Source organism: Trachypithecus francoisi, unplaced genomic scaffold (genome assembly GCF_009764315.1).
Source record: "Trachypithecus francoisi isolate TF-2019V2 unplaced genomic scaffold, Tfra_2.0 Lachesis_group7, whole genome shotgun sequence".
Classification (NCBI taxonomy): Eukaryota; Metazoa; Chordata; class Mammalia; order Primates; family Cercopithecidae; genus Trachypithecus; species Trachypithecus francoisi.
The window spans coordinates 32261915-32282763 of record NW_022681472.1 but is presented as its reverse complement, the minus strand read 5'-3'; the positions used below and the strand labels follow the sequence as shown (position 1 = coordinate 32282763).

The 20849-nt window shown below is 35.1% G+C and overlaps 1 protein-coding gene across 1 annotated transcript in view; it reads right to left on the bottom strand.

Annotated features, from left to right (window-relative positions):
• The window catches only part of ZFHX4 (zinc finger homeobox 4), a 170870-nt gene that overhangs the window by 145942 nt on the left and 4079 nt on the right, over positions 1 to 20849 (bottom strand). The window lies entirely within an intron of this gene.

Sequence of the window (20849 nt, the reverse complement as noted above, 5' to 3'; positions counted from 1 at the left end):
GGTCAAGTCTCTCAAATAAAACTTACATTTTCCTAAAACCTACAAAAATGGTGGGAAATCTTCTGACCATCAGAACCAAAATCACTTATTTCAATAATTAATAGAACTAGTTGTGAACATGAATATTTAAAGAGTCAACACAAACAGGCCTTGATGATTCAGGGTAATCAGTTCCATAACAATTGGAGGGTGCTCTCCCAGACTGTGTTAGTTGTCACTAATAACCTATTTCAAACCTGTGACTTTGCAAGGACCTCATTTTGATGGCCTAATAGTGTCAGGCACAGATTTCAATGTTTAAATTATTAAAAACCATGATAAAGGCCGGTTCTTCCACCTGCATTGAAAGGGTGTATGCTCTTCCTTTCATCTCTTGATTAACATGGGGCTGACTTTCCAATTTGTGGATTAACTATACCTTTTACTAGTTCTTTTTCACTCACTGATTTCCTGCCTCTTGGCCATTTCTTAGCTCATTTTCATATCCCCCAGAGGGGAAAGAGAAAATTAAACTCAAACCTATGGAATTTGCTCTAATGAAAGGAAAAGGAAGATATTGGAAACCAGTGGCTAAAATGAGGTTTGGGGATTTTCATACTTGCCTTGGTTCCAGTTAACCTAGAATATTGAGGGCCTACTTTATATGAAGGCATTTATCCTCCACCTCCACAACATGATTTAACCGTGACCAGGATGGGAAAGCTATTATACAAACCAGAACTTTCGTGAAGTTTCTTAAACAAAATTATATTTAAGAGGATAATATAATTCTTGGGACAGATATATATTTAAGATGCAAAATTTCACAAAAACAACTTGGACCACACATCTTTCTGACTTCAAAATTATTTTTATGTATTGGCCAAAAAAATAAAAATAAGGTATAACGGCTTAGAACGTAATGGATTTCTGCTTATTTGTTGCTTTTACTGATAGAATATTCCAGCTCAAGTCCCCCAAAGGGTTAATGCTGCTGAGTGAGATGAAATTCATGAGTATAATCCTAAACAAGTGAGGTGAAGTTCTATCAGGTCTATTTCAGCTATCAGGGATTACCGCTAGCTGTCTAATCCTGCTGAGCCTCAGGGAGGAACGTTCTATTGTATTTGAAATCCTGTCCAGGAAAGAACAGAAGGTTAAATGGGTGCCTTGCTCTGTAATCAAATATCACAGGCACTACTTATCTATTCAATGAACAACTGACGTAGAAAATCAATTAGGAACCAAATAGCTTCTCAGGAATTTCTACCCAGAAAGGGGCAAGATTTTTTTAAAAAATGAATTTATTTGATATGTTTTATGGTAGAATACTATGAATTGTGAAGTTCCAAAAGTTGTTTTAGCTGCTTTCTGAAATATGTATTCCTGCAGGCTCTAGAGCTTCTGTGCTATTTGCTTGCAAAACCGGGAGGATTTTAGGAATAATGATACCACACTCCAGGATAGCGACTGAGTCACTTATCTAAAGAAAGGAGCAGCCATGCAAAATCAATCCACATGAAATACTGTTAAATCTGCATAAAAGTCCTGAGCAATAATGCAAATCTATATAATTATGTTTTTGTTGAGATGACAAATAATTTACCTCTTCTTAAATGCATTTCTTCGACAGTACATCATCTTCTGTGAAAATATCATGAGGGTTGAAAATGATGGAAGAAACAAACAAACAAACAAACAAAAAGGTGGCTGCAGCCCCAAAAGCTCTTTGTTTCCAGCAGAAAGAGGCTTCTTTTGGTGGCCTGAAGGTTAACACCCTCGTCTCACCACCGTCATCCCCTACCTGTCACTATGAGTAGATGTCACAATTCATGCACCCAGACAAACAGGCTGACCTGGCCAGTCAGCTTGACCTTGGATAGGCCTAAGATCAAATATGGTTATTAATATTGGGGACAGTCAAAATGTAATCTTCCAGACACTGGAGAAGGGAGCTAGAAATTATGCAGTAGGCACTCCCTGTCAATCAGAAGCATCATGACACTAAGCATTAAAATGTTCATCTGGACCTGAGCAGGAATTAAGATAAACTTCTTTTTTTCTATTCTGTGAACGCTGTTGAGTGAAATTTGTTCAGGGCCTTTATATGCCCAACTTATCTGTCCTTACACTTTCAATTATTTTTGGACTCTCTGCTTTATGAGAGTTTTTATAAGGTTATCTATTTGCAGGCTAAAGCAGATATAATTGGAAAAATATTGCCCTTTCATAGTCAAGGAAGATATTTTACAAATGGGATGAAATACTTTTAATACTCTCATTGTAGTTCAATGTGCATATAATTTTAACCATGGGTTCTCATTCTCTATAATTGTTATTCCTTATAACTTTCTCTCAGAATATATCCATAATACGAGTTAAAAAAGGGAAATATAAAAAGTCATTTAAATGCCCAGGCAAATACAAAATGTGTAACAGTAATAAATGGATTATTATTTCAAACCACTACTAAAATGAAAACAGATATTTAACCTAATATTCCACCACAATTTATAATTTCATTTCCACATTCCCAAGTTATGGGCCTCTTTATAAGATAGTCGTGTGTCTATTATGATTTGGACAAAATCTCTGACAAAAGAATACCAATATTTCCAACAAAAATGTAGTTTTAAAATCAACAACTTTTTATTTAAGGACAGATCCAAAACAACACAAATAAAGAAAACAAACTTATTCAGTTCCTGGGAAGAACTTGTAGTCTGCATTACACATGTACATTTTAACAAAGCAGTAAAATCATTTTCTTTGAAAAAAAGATAGGCTCTTTTGATTTTTGTTGCCTGCAAATTTCCAAAACAAAAACCTTCTTTAAAAATGTATTAGGACTAATGTATCTTAATGAGACATTTTTGCATAATGCACTATTCGTTTGAGCTCTTTGTGAAGGTACACTCAAAGACTTCACACCACTGGCACAAAGATTTTACAGGGTATGTAGAATTATGACACAACAAACTGCCCCACTCCTTCAACCTCCTGGTATTTCATGTCAGTTGCTTCCTCAAGCAACGCAAATCTGTTAATGCTTTAATTTGTGACACTGCTAACTGGTATTAACAGATTATGCCAATGAAGTGTCCCTGCAATTGTACTGGCACAGGAGGATGATATATTTGTCATAGCAGTGCAAAATGTTTTAGGTCACACAAACATATAATATTGTACTATGTGTTTTACTTAAACAAAACCTCAAAAAGGTTTATAGTACACTGATGTTTGCCCTTTGATCATTATCTTAAAATAACAAGGCAGGGCAAGAACCTTATGCCCTTCACTGATCTACATGTATCAACTGGTAATGATCAATAAATGATCAAACCTATCAAATTATCAGCAAAGTCTTGAAATAATTGGTTTGATTTTTTTAAACTAAATCACGCAGCTGTTTCATTAATCTAACTTTTCACTCTGTGGGGAGGGGTCTTGATTTGTTTATGTCTTTTGTGAAACATAAGCTGTATTGCCAATGGAACTCAGATACAGTTTGGCACAGGCATTTTATACCAGATTCGTATTTTGAAGTATAGCTCTTGTGGCCAGTACAGAACCACTAGACTATTTCAACTTGATCTGCAGAAGTGGTAGTTCTTTATGAAATAGACAAAGATTCAGTTTTTAACTTACAAGTAGTTAAATACAATGACTTTCAGAGTAAAGTATTATGATAATGTACATTGTGTTGATCATAAGATTGTGTACATATTTATTTGCTTGTTTTTAGCACTGATTGTCAAGGTAGCTGCCAATGCATCTGTATTAGATATTGTATTTGGGAGAAAAGTAGGGGTTATCATTTAAAGAAAATTGTCAAATTATAGAACCTACAATACAGAGTTCCCTTTCATACACAGGATGAAGAGCTATACATACATATATACACATCAATATCCGCACATACACACACCCCCATATACCTGTACACACACATTTATATCCAAATCTACAGAGACAGAGAGAAAATATGTGCTGCTATGAAGTGAAATTCCCAAAACAAACCTCAGAATCTGCCTTCCTAGAACAGCAAGGAAATGAAAAACTGAAGAATCATTACAGTGAGTTACAAATGAGCGTGTAACCCAGTAGGCCTGTGGAAGTTGGCTCTCCTGAGACCTATAAGATTCCTGTTTAGAAAATAGACTATATATCTGCTGCCTGGGGATATCTTCATGTACAAAGGAAGTGGATTTCTGCAACCATGATGAGGCAAAGCATGATTCCAAAAATTTACCAAAAAGATATTCTTACAACATTTGATACAGAAGCTTTAGGTATTTTAAACCAGGTTCTGGACTCGGAATATGGTTTCTTGGCCCAACAGTTCACTAAAGTGCCAGACCTTCAACTAAAGAATGGCTCTTTTGTACAGAAAGGGTTTCTTTGAAAAGGCTTGCCATTTTTCCTACTGCAATGAGATTTTTATATATCAAAACATGTCAGACTCTTGTCCTAAGAGGCAAAACAATGTGAAAGACAGGGTAATACCATCAATGATTTACTTGGAAAGAGTGTGCAGCATCGGCAGACCCTAGAATAATCCTAGCCTGCCATAAGAGAGGATTCACAGAGAAGAGCAGGAGATACATTTTCTCTCTTCTGAAGATGAGAGGAACAGATGCTAATGGAGCTAAGATTATCATAATCATCATGTTCACCATCTTCTCTTGGAGCCTTAAGATCTACAAGCAACCTTCAAAGTTTTCTAGTCCTCTGGTCCCCCAATTTGACTGATTATCACTATCATGACCTTGGAATCAGGATGTTATAAAACTTACAACAGGTTCATCTCCTTCAACCTTCGTTATTATATTCAGTACAGGTTTACCAACTGGATATACAGCCATCTCTAGAATGCCTTTTCACATAATCCTTTCATGACTCCAGAAAGTTTGAAAAGTTCTTTCTTTCTGATAAAAATCTCAGTGGTAAATGTTTTTTGGGGGTTTTGTTTTGTTTTGTTTTCTAAACCTGATAGCCAATATCAGATAGAGTCCATTCATTTCAGCCCTGGCTACCTTTCTAACTGCTTCAATATATGATCCCATTCAAACTCTTCACTTTCCCCCAAGATTAGAGGAAGAGCTCCATGTAGACAAATTGAAAGGTACTGATGACACAAATGTTCCACATCAAAAGTACAAATTATATTACCTATTTACAATAAGTAATCATTTCCTTGTTTAATAGGTGATTATATGTTGAATGCTTTACTGTCTCCTCCACTAAACCACAAACTCCCCCAGAGCAAAGCCTATGTCCATCTTGCTTGACAGCATATTCTTATTTCCTAGCATAGAGCCTGGGAGAGTGGGCACTCAATGAATGAATAAATGAAATGAGTAATCAAATAAAAAAAAAAGGCAAGGGAATTAGAGATATTTAGTTATTTTTCTCTATATAATTTTACTCTACTTCCTGTTTATAAGAAAAACAAATAAACATATATTATTCATGGATTAAACAAAACAATGGAAAACCAGCAACATGATATATGTAACTACATCAGTAATTTAAGATGAGATATGAGTTAAAGCTCAGCATAATTTCAGCTCTTAGAACAACAGAAGTGATTAAGTTTGGACTAGATCTCAAAGAGCATTACGTGAATGCTGATCTTCTAATTCTAATGGTAACTCAGAGCCCATTTTAAGATGAAAAAATTGTTGTATCATCCCTAAGGCAAAAGGAAAGTAATGCCAGATACAGAAACTTTACACATTCATTTTTCAGCTGTGAGCATCACTTACTACTGCTCATTTGCAAATTCTCACTTGGCTGACTTGAAAACTGGTATTTAAAAGTATAATACACAGTTCCTTTTCTGTGGGAAAACTTCTAAGAAAGAATGTATATTGAAGTTAAAGCATAAAATAATACACAAATAGTTATTTTCTATGAGCTATATTCACTGGTTTTCAAGTTGATGAGTATAGCTACATTCCTCTTCAGAGCAAATTTCAATTGAAGGCCAATTGGTGAGATAAAGTTAAGAATGGCTTTTCAGGAATGACAAGCCCTAGATATAACAGTGTAACCAAGTACACTTACAGAAATTTAAAAATAAAGTGCCTTACCAATAATAAAAAGGCAGAAGTTATCTCCAAGTACAAAATGCAACGCCAATAGAGTGGATGTACTGACAAGACATGAGTAACATTTTCCACACGTAAGGAAAGGATTCATCTCAGAATCCTTTTTTTTTTTTTTCGAAGCTATTTTTGAATCTCAATTAAGATCTACAGAACTCAGTGGAGTACTTTTTCTCCTTTTACTAATATATTAACTAAGGTACAGAAATGCTTGCAAAAAAAATAAAAAACATAAAAAGTGAGTCAGTTGGACACCTTAAGATAGAAAATGCCTAATCTTGTTTTAAACTTTTCTTGAGTTACAGACAGATATAGGCAGGTGTTTGTGCATATTTTCCACTCTCTCTCTGAGACATTCCCTTATTCCCTCCCACCATGTTCCATCCCCAGTATGTTAATAATGGGAGGATATCAAACATTGATACCCACCTCATTAAAGCTTATTAAGCTCATCAAGTGTTCATAGACATAAATACTGAAATAGGCAGTCCATCTTTCAGTTTCACTGTGGCACAGACTCAAGAAAGCTGATGCCAAGAATCTTTTAGCGTGTGATGTAGTATAGGAGCTTATCATGTTTTCTTGCATAATTTCCCCTTAACTCATTTTAATGGTAAAATAGAAAGAAAAAGTTACACAATGATAATGTTCTGACAATAGGAATATTGGCAGCCCTTGCCTGATCTCATCATACCCAGGTCTATGAGCCACATGAAGATCTCCAGAAACTGAAAACTTCAAGAAACATTAGTAACGGTTTGAAACAAATAAGATTAGGCCTGAAATAGCCATATATAAAACAGTAAGACTTTTTACATCAATTATTACATCAGATATGAGAAAGAGGCATATTCATACTCTTATACTCATAAAAAGAAAAAAAAATCCTGTCCGTTAGCAAGAAAAGTACCATGAAATATTTTGGTTCATCCATATACTTACTATTATGAGAACATAAAAGTCATACATACAGTCACAAACATCACATAGGTGGAGAGGTGGTGGCGAAAGAGAGAGAAGACTCCAATTATACTGTTACTGTACATTATTTTTCAACAATGTGACAACACCTTTACTGGTATGGAAACACAGAGACACTCTATCAAAGTTCTACAAAGTAGAAATCTAATTCTTCCCCAAATACCGCAAGAAATCTAAATATTAATTCTCTAAATGATACAAAGAATTAAACACTACAAAAATGTGTTATATAAAACACTAAAAATGTCCTCACAAACTTCTGGAATTCAGGAAAGCTGTGAACAAGGACAACTTATAAGAAAAAATAAAGCACAGAGAAAAAGTATAAGGTATTTGCTTCTTAAAACTGGTGAACTTCTTGAGGACAGGAAGAAGCTCTCCAGTTTTTCCCTTTGCGTCTGTCTCATTTGTCTTGGGGCCCAGAACAGGGTGTTTTTAATCAAAGAGGATAAATAAGCCTCTCTGTGTTACTAGAACATCAAACAAAATATACTTCAGTCGATTTAAGCTGTCATAAATGTACCAATTTTTTCATTCCTACAAATACTGCGAATACAATTTGTAGATTTTTTCAAAGAACATAGTATGAATCAAATAAATGATTCACATTCAGACTTTATAAAGAACTAAAGCCTATATACTGTTATGAGTGATTTTTCTAATTTGCCAGCCCTCACTTCTCCTCCTTCAAAAGATTCTAAATCTTTACCTTTCTCATCATTCATTCTTTTCTTCCTGCCTCAGGGGATACATGTCCTCCTCAAAGACCAACTATTACAGTTGCACCTGTATTCCCACCTCCTCTGCCACAAACAGGGCCTTCCCTTCCAGGTATCCCCTCTCGAGGCAGTATCTTCACTGTAATAAGGTGTCCTATTTAACAACGTGTGTGCTGGAACCAGACAGTCTGAGTTCAAGTCCTGACTCAGCTATCACTGTTACTACTAGCTATGTGACCTTATATAAATTAAGATTTCATTGCCTTAGTTTCCTCATCTTCAAAATGGGCATAATAATAGTAGCTAATCTAACAGGATTGCTGTGAGAATTAAATAATTATATATATTTAAAGAATTTAGGATATTATCATGACACCAAATAAGTGCTCAACATATGCTACTATCAATTTTCTTAACTGAGCTAGTCAGCCAGAGAAGAACAGAAGGTGGATAAGAGACATTGAGAGAATGATAAAAATGTGAAGTATTCTTTAAAGGACAGGGGAAAAGGAACAAACCAGGCAAAAATTAAGAACAGACGACAGTAATGTGAATCTAGTTAATATTATTGACTGTCAATCCAGTTGTTTCACAGCTAGGTATATACCCCAAGAGAAAAGAAACCATATGTCCACACAAAACCTTGTATACGAATGTTCATAGCATCCTTTTCCATAGTGGACAACAAGTAGAAATGACCCAAATATCCAACAATTGATGGGGTATAAATAAAATGTACTATACCTATGCAATGGAAATTTGGTAATTAAAAGGAATGAAGTGCTGATACATGCTACCGCACAGATGAACCTTAAAAACATTATGCTAAGTGAAAGAAGCTAGTCACAAAGGACCCCATATACTATGATTCCATCTATATGAAATGTCCAGAACAGGCAAATCTATAGAGACGGAAAGCAATTAGTGATTGCCTAGGGCCGGGGGAGGGAGGATTGGGGATAAGGGTGGGAAGCTAAAACGGTACAGAATTTCTTCTTGGGATGATGAAAATATTCTAAAATCAATTGTGGTGATGGCTACATAATTCTGTACAAATTATAAAAATCATTGAATTGTATCCTTTAAATGGATTAGTTGAAAGGCATATGAATTATATCTCAATAGAGTTGTTGCAAATAAAAAAATGAAGTGGAGATAAAAGCAGAAGACAACGGTCTCAAGATTCACTGCACTGTCAACATGGTAGATTTTGTAGCGTATCACTTTAGTCCTTTCTCTTTCTAATGCAGAACTGCTTTCTTAAAACTTTCAGTCATATTTGTATGTAGAACTGCAAACTTCAGTATTGGGATTGCTGTCTTATTTCATCATTTCCCCACTATGGACATCTGACAGTTGGTCCGTTTAAGAAGGTACTTTTTTGGGTTACCTAATACTCTGAATTTCAAGGATGTCTCTAAGTCTAAGAATCTTGTGGTATCTATTATGCCTTTAAGACCAAATAAAAGAGCAGAGTGTTAATTAGGTAGACATTAATTTCAGAAGCACTTTACTTTTAAAATATTTTTTAAAAACAGTTAGTGCTAAAGCCTTTGCAAAGCATATCTACTCCAAGGTTGGGAGTAGGACCTGCCTTTTGTAGGAAAAAATAAATAAATAAATACAGGCTTACTGTGCTCCCACAGTTAGCAAGGCTATTTGCTTTTTGGAGAAGCTATCACTTTTAGCAAATCATATCCTGTTCTCTGATCCTTTGATTAGTCATGTGTACATACAGAACTGATTTCAGTGCTTCTTGACGAGTCTTGCACAACATCATCAAAGGTTTATTATCTCTAGGAACTGAGCACACTTACAATGGGCAGGAAGAGATTTCTGTGATCTACTTTAAAATAAAATACAGGGCATTAATGATTAACCTGTAATCTTCATCAATTTTAATACATATTTATATATTCTATTATCATTCTTCTCTGTCTCCCTCTCTCTTACACACACACACACACACACACACACACACACAATTCATTCCAAGGAAGTTTGAACAAAAAAAATACAATAGGTCTCCTTGGATATATATGGAAAACATCATTGAGGTACTGGCATTTGGCCTTTTTTTATCACTTAACACAAGAGATCTGAATAGATCCATGTTTTACATTCACTGAAAGAATTAAATTGTTCACTTTTTGGAAAAGTGTATGTGTTTGTGTGTAATCAATTTCAATGTACTTCTTCTTAATCAATGATTTGCCAAGAAATTATCAAGCTGTTGTAATTAAGGGGGTAGCCATAATTGAGTGACCTGGTACGCGGAACAGAAACTTACTGCTAAACATTATACCAGACATTTAAAGCATATGTCTAAGGAAATGTGGAAAAAAGTGAGCAATAGGGTAATCAGGAAAAGCTTGTCTCGTTTTGTGACTTAAAGAGAGTACCTCTACCTTCATGTTAAGAATTGATGCTCTAAAAATTAAACAGCTTTTCAAAAATCTCATTTTAGTTTTTCTAATATTTACAGTATTAAGAGATTCAAGACTATTTTCCTATGGAAAAAAAGTTATTTGTAAATTCCCCTTGCACCTATTTTTAAGGAATTCAGTTATGAAACTGGGGAGTATCTTCTCAGGAAATACTCATCATGGAAAAATTTGGTACTTCTATTCCATCCAAATGTGTGGGTTTTTTGAATTACCTAATTTTCTAATAAAAATCAAAAACCAAAAAATAATACACCAGAATTTGCCTTTAGACACATTACTTCTCAAAAGATATCACAGGGTTTCTGGTTAAAGGATAGCAATATTTGGCTTCACAGAGTAAACAAGAGAGAATTTTCTCCCTTTATCTTATGATGTAAATTCATTAAATAAAATAAATTCTAAAAGGCAAATTCTGGTTTTATATAATTCCCAGTTTAGCATGTCAGTCTTTTTCAAAAAAAAAAAAAACACTATTTGGTTTAAAAATTGAGAATTATTTTCCTCCTTCTCCATTACTGATACCGTCTACACTGTTACTCAGTAGTAAGTGCCGAATATATGTTGAGTTGAAAGGAGATGTCTTATAAATTGACTCTCCTTCAGAGGTGTCGGCAATTAGACTTGCTACCTGATTTTTTGCAATTGAACAATGAATGATTTTAGACCCTAAGGATATATGCTAGTGCTATTCTCAGGCCTGCCAAACGAATAGTTAGAAATATTTTAAGTCTTTTAAAAATACTGCACACTACAGTCATCAAAATATTCTCACAGGCTGGATGCAGTGGCACATGCCTGTGATCCCAGCACCATGGGAGGCTGAGGGGGGCGGATCGCTTGAGCCCAGGAGTTCGAGACCTGCCTGGGCAACATGGCGAAACCTCGTTTCTCAAAAACCACAAAAATTAGCTCAAGGTGGTGGCACCTGCCTGTAATCTTAGCTACTTGGGAGTCTGAGGTAGGAGAATCACCTGAGCCCAGGAGGTCAAGGCTGCAGTGAGCAGTGATCACGCCGCCAAACTCTAGCCTGGGCGACAGAGCAAGACCCTATCTCAAGAGAAAAAAAAAAAAAAAAAAAAATCCTGACACGCTTTAAATACACCCCAGCCGTAGTTATTGAAAGTTTCCATGCAGTTAATGATTCTGTGATGCCAAGCTATGACTATTCTTACTTTCCAGTAAATGAACATTTCCTTAATAGATGTGGTCAACTATAGCAATGTCAGTGACTGACAGTTTTCTGCAAGATCAGGTAGCCAGATTCAGGGAGGTGAGATTTCTCCAAGTATCTCTAAGTCCAGTTAATCTAAGTAGCTCTGTCAAGACTTTGGGCTTTACATTGAAATCATTAGCAGAATTGTCAAGAGGAGAGAGGAAAGGAGTGTATTATCAACATATGATGGAGAGAGAATCCCTCAAGTCTTGTAACTAAAATGGATCAAAGTAAGACGTAAAAGATAAAATTAAGATAATAATAATTCAAAACAAGATTTTTTTTTTTTAAATCATAAGAAGTAGCAAGTGAATACAACTTCCTCCAGTAGTGGTAAGGAAACCAGGGGAAGGAGAAAGAGACTCAGGTTCTAGGCAGTGAGTAGATTGTGCTTTAGTTGTTCTTGTGTGGTAAATTAAATGCTTAGGAGGCACATTCCCTCTTTCAGGTCAGCAGGGTACCATTTAGTACATTACTGCTGAGGTACCCTGGTGACCTGAATGAATTAATGCAGCTTCCAAAGGTGCTTAACTTGCAAGCACTGAGAGCTCAGGCACTAGAAGTGATAAATATTCTATTAGTCCTTTCTATTTAATATACCAAATACCCAAACATGCCAGTAAAAAGAAGACTTTTAAAGTGAAAAATCTCTGTCATCGCAGGACACACAGCAGCTAATAATTTTAACAACAGTTTGCCCTTCCTGTTCATCGATGACCCAGTGGGTTTAAGTTCATCATCTCAGTAGACTGCATTCACGTTCACAAACCTACCAGCCAGCTCTTACTGCATCGGCAATACCTTTAAGAAAATCTGCTAGCTTGAAGAAGTGAAAGTGGGCTACTTTCCCATAACCTGTTTTTCCTATCCTCAAATTCAGAAGTTTTCTTAATTAAAAAACCTTTTTAATGTGGGCTAGGGGCATGAGCTGAAAAGAGGCCAAGGTTAGAATTCCAGCTCAACCTCTTACTATCTATAAGGACTCAAGCAGGGTGTTTTTCTCTGAATCTGTTTCCTCATATATCAGAATATAATAATAGCATATAGCTGTTACGAAAAGTATGTGAAGTAATGTACATAAAGAATTTAACTTACATGATTATTGTCGCTGTATCTTCTCTCCAAAAAGATTATGCCATTGTAAAAGGGAAAAAATAAGTCAATTATCAATATGGTTTCACTGTTGACAGATTATCTGGCATCAGGAGGGATTTTTTTGGAAAATTCCTCTGAATAGCCCATAAATTATATATAGACAGTAAATTGCCAACTACATCGATAAACAAGGCTCTTCTTGCAACAGGACATGTAATCATAGACTACAAATCATTATTTTAAAGCTTTAAAAGCTTTCCTCCCAAACTGGAGTTAACTGTCACAGTTGGATTTATCAATGGATCATTTCTTCCCACACTCAGCCCTGTATTCCAATAATTTTATTAGCAGATATACAGGAACAAATAGTTCTTCAACCATAACCTTTCTCTGCACTACTCCTTAAAAATTGCTTGATGGACAAACAGAGTCCTAACACTAACTCTTTAAGCAACAGGAGAGAGAAATGTATATTTTATGCTAGTACTTCCAATGAAATAAAGTCTGTAGGAAATTCTAAGTCAAAAGAATATGGTCTCCATACACTTTTATATTTATGTATGCACATTTAATATATTAAGTTCAAGATTACAAAATTTCCTTAAAGATAAGGAAAATAAAATGTTAATAAAATGATGTAAAACCAAGTGAAATAAAATGCGGTCACAACAACAACTGTTATTATCTGTGATAATAACACTGTAACTGATCATTACAATAATGTATCTTTAAGCAGCACTCTCATTGACCTTATTGTAGGTTGAATTTACAGAGGTTTCCCAAGAGTTATACTACATTTTTATCCTGGTTATTTAAAGGGGTGGATGATAGTTGTAATTAGATACATTTTGCATTCTTTTTTTTTTTTTGAGACAAAGTCTTGTTCTGTTGCAGAGGCTGGAGTGCAGTGGTGCAATCTCGGCTCACTGCAACCTCTGCCTCCCAGGTTCAAGCAATTCTCCTGCCTCGGCCTCCCGAGTAGCTGGGACTAAAAGCATGCACCACCATGCCTGGTTAATTTTTGTATTTTTAGTAGAGTCAAGGTTTCATCATGCTGGACAGGCTGGTCTCAAACTTCTGACCTCATGATCCAACTGTCTCAGCCTCTCAAAGTGCTGGTATTACAGTCGTGAGCCACCGCGCCTGGCCTGCATTTTTTATTATGTAGTTTTCTTCTTCATATTCTAGGAGATGCACTAGTAGCATCATCCTCATGTTTGAAAACTACATATATGTCCCAACTAGTAGAAAAGCTCTATCCTGCCCTCAAGTTCCCACTATAATCCTTATCTAATCAACTGATCAATGAAGTCTTGCTATGCAATAGGGCAATAAGAATAAGCGAAGATACAGAAGTGACATTATACTACATCTACTGGTGACTCAAAAGACCACTCACAGGCAGCCCTTTGACTAAACATTGCTGGAAAAAAATGCATGGAAACTTTTGATAACTAGGTCCATAGATTTAACTCTGAACAACTTTAATGTCCCCGACATCTAATCACCAATTCTAACCCATTATATTGGTGAGCAGAATGAGTTAGGAAGTATCACCTTAGAAAACTCTTTGTCTCTGAGCAGCACTTAGAAAGGTGGCTTATATTCCATCACGTCAATGGGACACAGACACCGTATCAGACACTTCAAAACCTTTCACATAGTAAGTGTTCAATAAGTGCTTCTATATTTACCAGAAGTAAAAATTGAGATATTGTTTTTGTATTCTGCAAACAGAATGGGGCCTTTGTGCCTGTTATACTAATTGCCATCCTCTTGGGTTATAGAATCTGTGAAGGTGTTTCCTCATGGTGATTGGTGGCTGTGCCTTCATGCCTGTCCTTCACTTTTCCAACAAATCAAATCCTCCTATACACTCTCCCGGAATAGGCTGATAATTTGAGGGGCAGGAAGAAAGCACCTTTTAAGGCTTGAATAATCTGAATAATGAACAAATCTCCACATCTAATTGAACTCAACCTGAGCAGAGATTCAGACTCAAGGCAAACTTCATAAAAACATTTCCAGCAAAGCTCAGGAAGGCCAGATGTTCTGGAAGTAGAACCATGGTCATTATACACACGCCAGCTCCTCCTCACTCCACCCAGGGCCAAGACCCTTTCAGCAGTGTGAGGACTGCTTAACGTATGACTTTGAATGCATTATGTCATGGCATCCCAGCACCCACTTGAACATTTCAGCAATTTTAAACAAGCTCCAATGATGGGGACTATTACATTTAAGCCACAGAAACACACAGGGAGAGCATATTAATTATGAGAGAACACCTTTGTCTGCATTACCTAAATGACCTCAGGGTGGGTGACAAATGAGCAACTTAGCACTTTTGATTAAATCATACCTGCACTTCATATGAAATAGAATGAACACAAGTTACACAAAAAATGCAATGTGAATCATAAAGTATGAGTTGACATGAATGGGGGTGCCAAATTGTTGACTCTGTTTCTGAGGTGTGGTGTGTTGGTGGTGGTGGTGGTGGTGTGTGTGTGTGTGTTCAGGAGTAAATGAAGAAAGCTCTTAAGGAGGGCCACTGCCCTACCTAACCCCAGTCGCTGACATAATCACTCCATTCCACACAAACATTAGAAATTCCTCCAGTTCCGGCAATTCCTTTTTAAAAAATGCATGCTGAAAAAGACTTCTAAGTCAATTACACCTTTGGATGCACGACTCTGCTTTTATAAAAAGGCTTCATTCCCCTTAATTAAAGGAACGCTAGTTTTCTGTGGGGAATTAGGTAATCTTGCAACATGGAATATTTCCATGAAGAGAAGACCTAGGTGGGGTAAAGTAGTAAGAATTTCAGGAAAACAGAAAAGAGCATAACAGTACATTCCTGATGTGTAGGCAGACGGTGGCATTGGTTAAGAAAAGACACACAGAAAATAGAGTAGGAGGGTTCTAATGACACACTTCGCTTTGTTTAAATTTTGTCTGGGCTTGATAACAATCTCACACAATAAAAATCATTTTATCTATTCTGACATGGATGTAGTAAGTTGCTAATGCCTGGTCTAAGTCAATCTTCCTAGGGATTGATATCTATCTATCTGTCTATCTCTCTCTCTCCCTCTCTCTCTGTCTCTCTCTCTCTCTCTATCTCTCTATCTATCTTTCTATCTATCTCTCTGTCCTTCGATTGACAGATTTTTGGTCATTTTTCTTTTCTGGTATGGTACAAAGAAGGTTCTCAGCTCACAATGTAATATATTACTAGACATGTGAATGCAGTGAGAAAGTCCATATTTGTGCTGAAGTAGCCATGTTATAACATATAGCTGTGCTTCAGCAAAAGTCAAGCTTAAAAACAGAAGTAGATGTAGTTGATACGGCTGGCCAATTGCATTTGTTCTGAAAACACCAGTGATTTATTAGTTGCTATTAGCAAACCAACTCCTCTTTATTTGATACATGTATTTAATAGTTATAAGCATTATGCAAGTATGTACTATTCTACTACAGAAACTGTTTTTTTCAATCTCTGCCCTGTCTATTTATATGAGAATACAATAGAATAATTTGAATTGTGATTAGTTTTTTTCAAAACAAATCCTGCAACTGGAATTAAATTTCACACTGCATTTCAACCTTGAAATGAACATAAATCCGAAACTAATACAAAAGTGCAAAAATTTCCATATTCAGGTTAATGTTTAGTAACAGAAAAGAATAACTTTTTGTTTATCTCTGAAAACAGCTTTCTTCATCTAAACAAATGACTAGAATAAGATTAAGAAAAACTTGTTTTGGTTTCTTTGATACACACACATATTCCAATTTCTTTTCACACAATGACTTTTATGTAAATGTGTTCCACACAATCTCCTGACCTCCTTTACCATCACACTGGGACAATGACAGTTCAATAATTGAAATGGTACATATCTGGTATATTTGATTTTAAATTGCAAAGTTGGACTCAGGCCTATTGAAATGAAAATACCTGTGACTCTTCGTTAATTCCAAACTGATTGGGCTATTATTTCCTACTAAGAAAAAAAAAAAAAGCACAAAAAGGTAGGTGAACCTAATTATTCCATTTTTTAAATTTTCTTTACACATACTGTTCCCAATATGTCTCCTTGCATTCTCCTCTGTGGGCATCCCCAACACCTTGATTTTAGTTTTTAACCAGGATTCCTTAATCCATAACATGGATAATGAGAAAAACCCAAAAAATGTTCCATGGGGGAATGTTACACTAAAAGTTACCTAGGACTAAATCCCAAGTGTGTTCCTTTGCTCACCATGGAGACAGGCAATTTGTTCACTGTTTTCAGTCAATTTGAAATCCAAATATGAAAAAGGCATTATGGAATTCAGACAGACTACTCTGCTTCACTACTAGCAGATGCAGGAAGGAAAAAAAAGGTAGTATAATTAAGGCTTTGACTTTGAACAAGCAAAGCTGTGAACACCTCACTTATAAATACATATAATATTAAAAGAGCAGCCGAAGTACAGATGCAGCAAGAGTATTTCTATGTCCTGTACCGAATGGTGGTTAGACCAATCAGCTGGCCAGAAAAGTCTTGGCCATACTGAGCCAAGAACAAACTAAACTGTAAATCCGGAATATTGCCGGTTTCATTTGTTCTTCCTCAATTTGAACGTGTAGTGCTCTGTGGTTTTCATTATATCTTTTCACTAGACTCTTTAGAAAAAGTTGGAGATAATTTAAGGGGTAGACAAAATTACATTGCATTTTTTAAAAATAAAGGCTGGAAGTAAAGGAGTTTCTTTAATTTGTTCCTTAGTTTATTTGTTAATCAATCACTCATTCTACAAATATTTATTGAGAACCAATTATTTTATCAATTGACTAAAATTTGTAAAGAATAGAAACATATGAAATGAGAAGAATATAATTAAATCGAATAAATGGGCTAGCTGAAAAACCACTGTTTTATACACACATACATATATTCACCTTGTGAGATTGACTGTAGCTAGCTACATATTTTGTATTTATTAATCTCACTTTGAATATATATTCAAACATTAAAAGTAAAGATTATGAGCAATCTTCAGTTTCATTTTACTGTTTTATTTTCCTAGAGCAATTTTGTTTCATCAATCAAATTTCTGGAGGAAAAGTCCAAATTTAATAGTGCTTAACACTTCGGAGAATCTCACTTGAAGACATGAGTAAGATTTTCTTAACAGTAACAAAATTGCTTTTAAAAAATTTCTAAGGAAAATAATGCTGCCAAAAATGAATATAGCTTTGTTTGTTTTTGCAGTCATCATTAGCAATAGGCATAAAGGTATTCTTTTTTTGAGTCCATATGGAAAGATCATCAACACATTCTGCCTCTGGGTTCTTTGCCAAAATACCATAACCCACAAGCCTTCTACCTTAAACATAAAAGGAAAGGTGTTGTTCTGGTCAAATAAAGATATAATTTTTACTAGCACACATCTAATGTTAAAGCTGCCTAAATCCTGCCAAATACATTAAAACGACACCTGTAAAACAGATTTTCATTAAATTGATCAGTTTCAAGTCAAGCAGCTAGGCAGATGATGCTTTTAAGCTAACCTTAACCTTTAACTTTTAACCTCCTTAACCTAGAAGAAGGACACACTTTTAGGTAATGCTGCTTCAGTTTGACAATGCAGGAGGTAAAGTGGCCTATTCACATTGAAATGACACATCACCACATTTAGTGTTATGAATCAATATGTTGTCAATAACAAGACAAGCTGTTTTCTTGCAGCTCTGTATTTGTCTTATAACTGCTACTTGTCACTTCCCCTTAATGTTTAAATAATTCATGATGCAAAATGATGTAAATTAAACTCCTAATGAAAATGAATTTTATAGAGGAGATTACTGTCTAGTCATTAACTCTGAAACGATTTTAAGTCGAATTTTAATATTTTAGCCATCATTTCTTTTTCCAGGCTCAGGCCAATTTGTTAGTTTCTCATTTAAAAGCAATTAATGTTACTTATGAACCACTTTTATTTTGCCAACACAAGCCAACCAAGCTTGCTAATATCCTCATTACTGCACTTGAAAATCCTCTATGATTCACACAGTTTCTGAAATCGCTTTAGAAGTGGAATCCTCAACACAATGCTACTTGGAGTATTTTTCCAGTTACTACTAGAAATAATGAATGCTTCTTGAAAGAAAATGCAAAAGAATTGTCTAATTGTTCAATTGTCTAATACCAAGTCTCAATAGCTCAAATATTTATCTCTTCAATCTTCCATTAATTCAAGATACGTTTGTTCAAAGTTTGTTTGCTGACCATATTTAAGCATTACACTGAATAAGAATATTTAGGTATTTAAGAGATAAGCAACTAAAGAAGAGTAAATTTTTATATGATTTATAAGATTTTTAAGAAAAGAGTACACCTTTTGGTTGTGAGATCTGAAGCTCTCTCTGCTTTAAGGCCCTCTTTATACTTATGCTTTTATCTTAATTGGTTGCTACAAATTCAAAGACAACATCCAAGTCTCCATGAAAAGGAACTTCAAGAGTAACTGCAGCACCAAGCAAATTGCCCTGAAGAGAATGAGGTGGTCAATCCCTGCTTATGGAATGAATGGATAAACTTCACACACACACACACACACACACACACACACATACACACACGCATACATACATTTAAATTATCATCAAGCAGTTAGATTAAATGTTTTCTGAAAAAGTAAACAATAACACCCTACCTTCCTTTAGGTTCCCACAAAAGATTAAAAAATAGAAAATCTATACATCTATATCTTCTATTCACAACATGTTAATTTAAAGTGTTAGAGGAGCTGCATGAATATAAACACTGTTCATGAATATTCTATATAGCTCCCAGGGTCTAAATCTATTATTTATACAAACTTAATGTTTGTTTTTCTCTCCTAGGTATTCTAAAAGTTTTAATAGGTCAGGTATCAACAGAAAAAAGTAGACAATTGAACAGTTGTCAACTGTTGCTGCAAAACCTATGAATTATAATACAATTAATTCTTTATATTATATTTTCAATACTGTCAACTTAGAAGCTTTCCATCTCACATTAGGGCCTGCACTCCCTTCAAACTCTGGAACGTAACCCAAATCTAATGCTTTCATTATTGATCCACAGAGTGCCAATATCACACGAACAGTGTTACAAATTCTCATACTGAGTCATTAGGATTTTATGCACAGTACATTTATCTAGAATTTGAACTCCAAGAAACAACCCAAACACATAGTACTAGACCAATCCAAATAAATAATTCCTTCACCTAATCGAAATAGCCACAATCTGCTCTTTTCGTGTGTGGTTATAATTTTAAATAGTGTTAGAACAGTCATAGGTTTGATAATCACTGGTTGACTCCTGATAGTATAGTTATCACTGATTTGTAGTATAAATCAATAGATAACACTTGCAAAATGGATTTTGTAATCATATTTAGAGCTTGTTACAATGACTAATGGTTTGCAGTATTTTCTGAATTTTAATATCCTCTAGACAAAAAGAAGTTTTTAATAAGTTACCAAGTTATTCATCATAGTAATGAATGTGTTATATTTGTACATGAACCAAGACAATCAAGACAATCCAGTGAACAAACTGCAGAAAATAAATTAATCAGTAATTAGGGTTTAGAGAAAGTCAGGACAAGTTCTGTAATAAATGGTGTTCATCACTTGCATGTATTCATTACATCTGCATAGTTTTCCAAGTAAAGATAAAAGTATATTTGCCATTATATAAATTGTATATGCATTGTATAAATAAGCATATTTATCTATACCACACTCATTTAGGGGAAAAATATTGATAGTTAGGAAGGCAGTCATGCAAAATAACAACAGAGTTTACTTTTAGAGACTTTCAAGGATGCTAAGGGACAGTGTGTTTACTCAGTACTACTGAACACACACAGGAAAATAAACAAACATCATGTTTGGAGCTTCCTCGTTTGTCACCAAACTAAAGATTATGCATTCACAAGGTTGGGCACTGATTTTGTCTTCTGCTCCCTGTAACCATTTACATTTAGCCAAGAGTGGTGCTAGGTTCAAAAAAAAAAAAAAAATCAATAGGTTTAAAAAGTATTATTTTATATATGATACTACCCCCAATATTCTTTTATATTGGGGAAGCCAGTGAAGAAATCAAAGCCACTGAGACAGGTGTAAATGAGACATAGGGTAAAAGTTTATAAATAAAGCCTCCGATTCCATATATTTCAATATGCTTTTAGTAATGTTAATCAGAAACTGTGCACCTTGCCCTTTGATGTTTTTTTCTCTTTTTTTTTCTCAATTTGG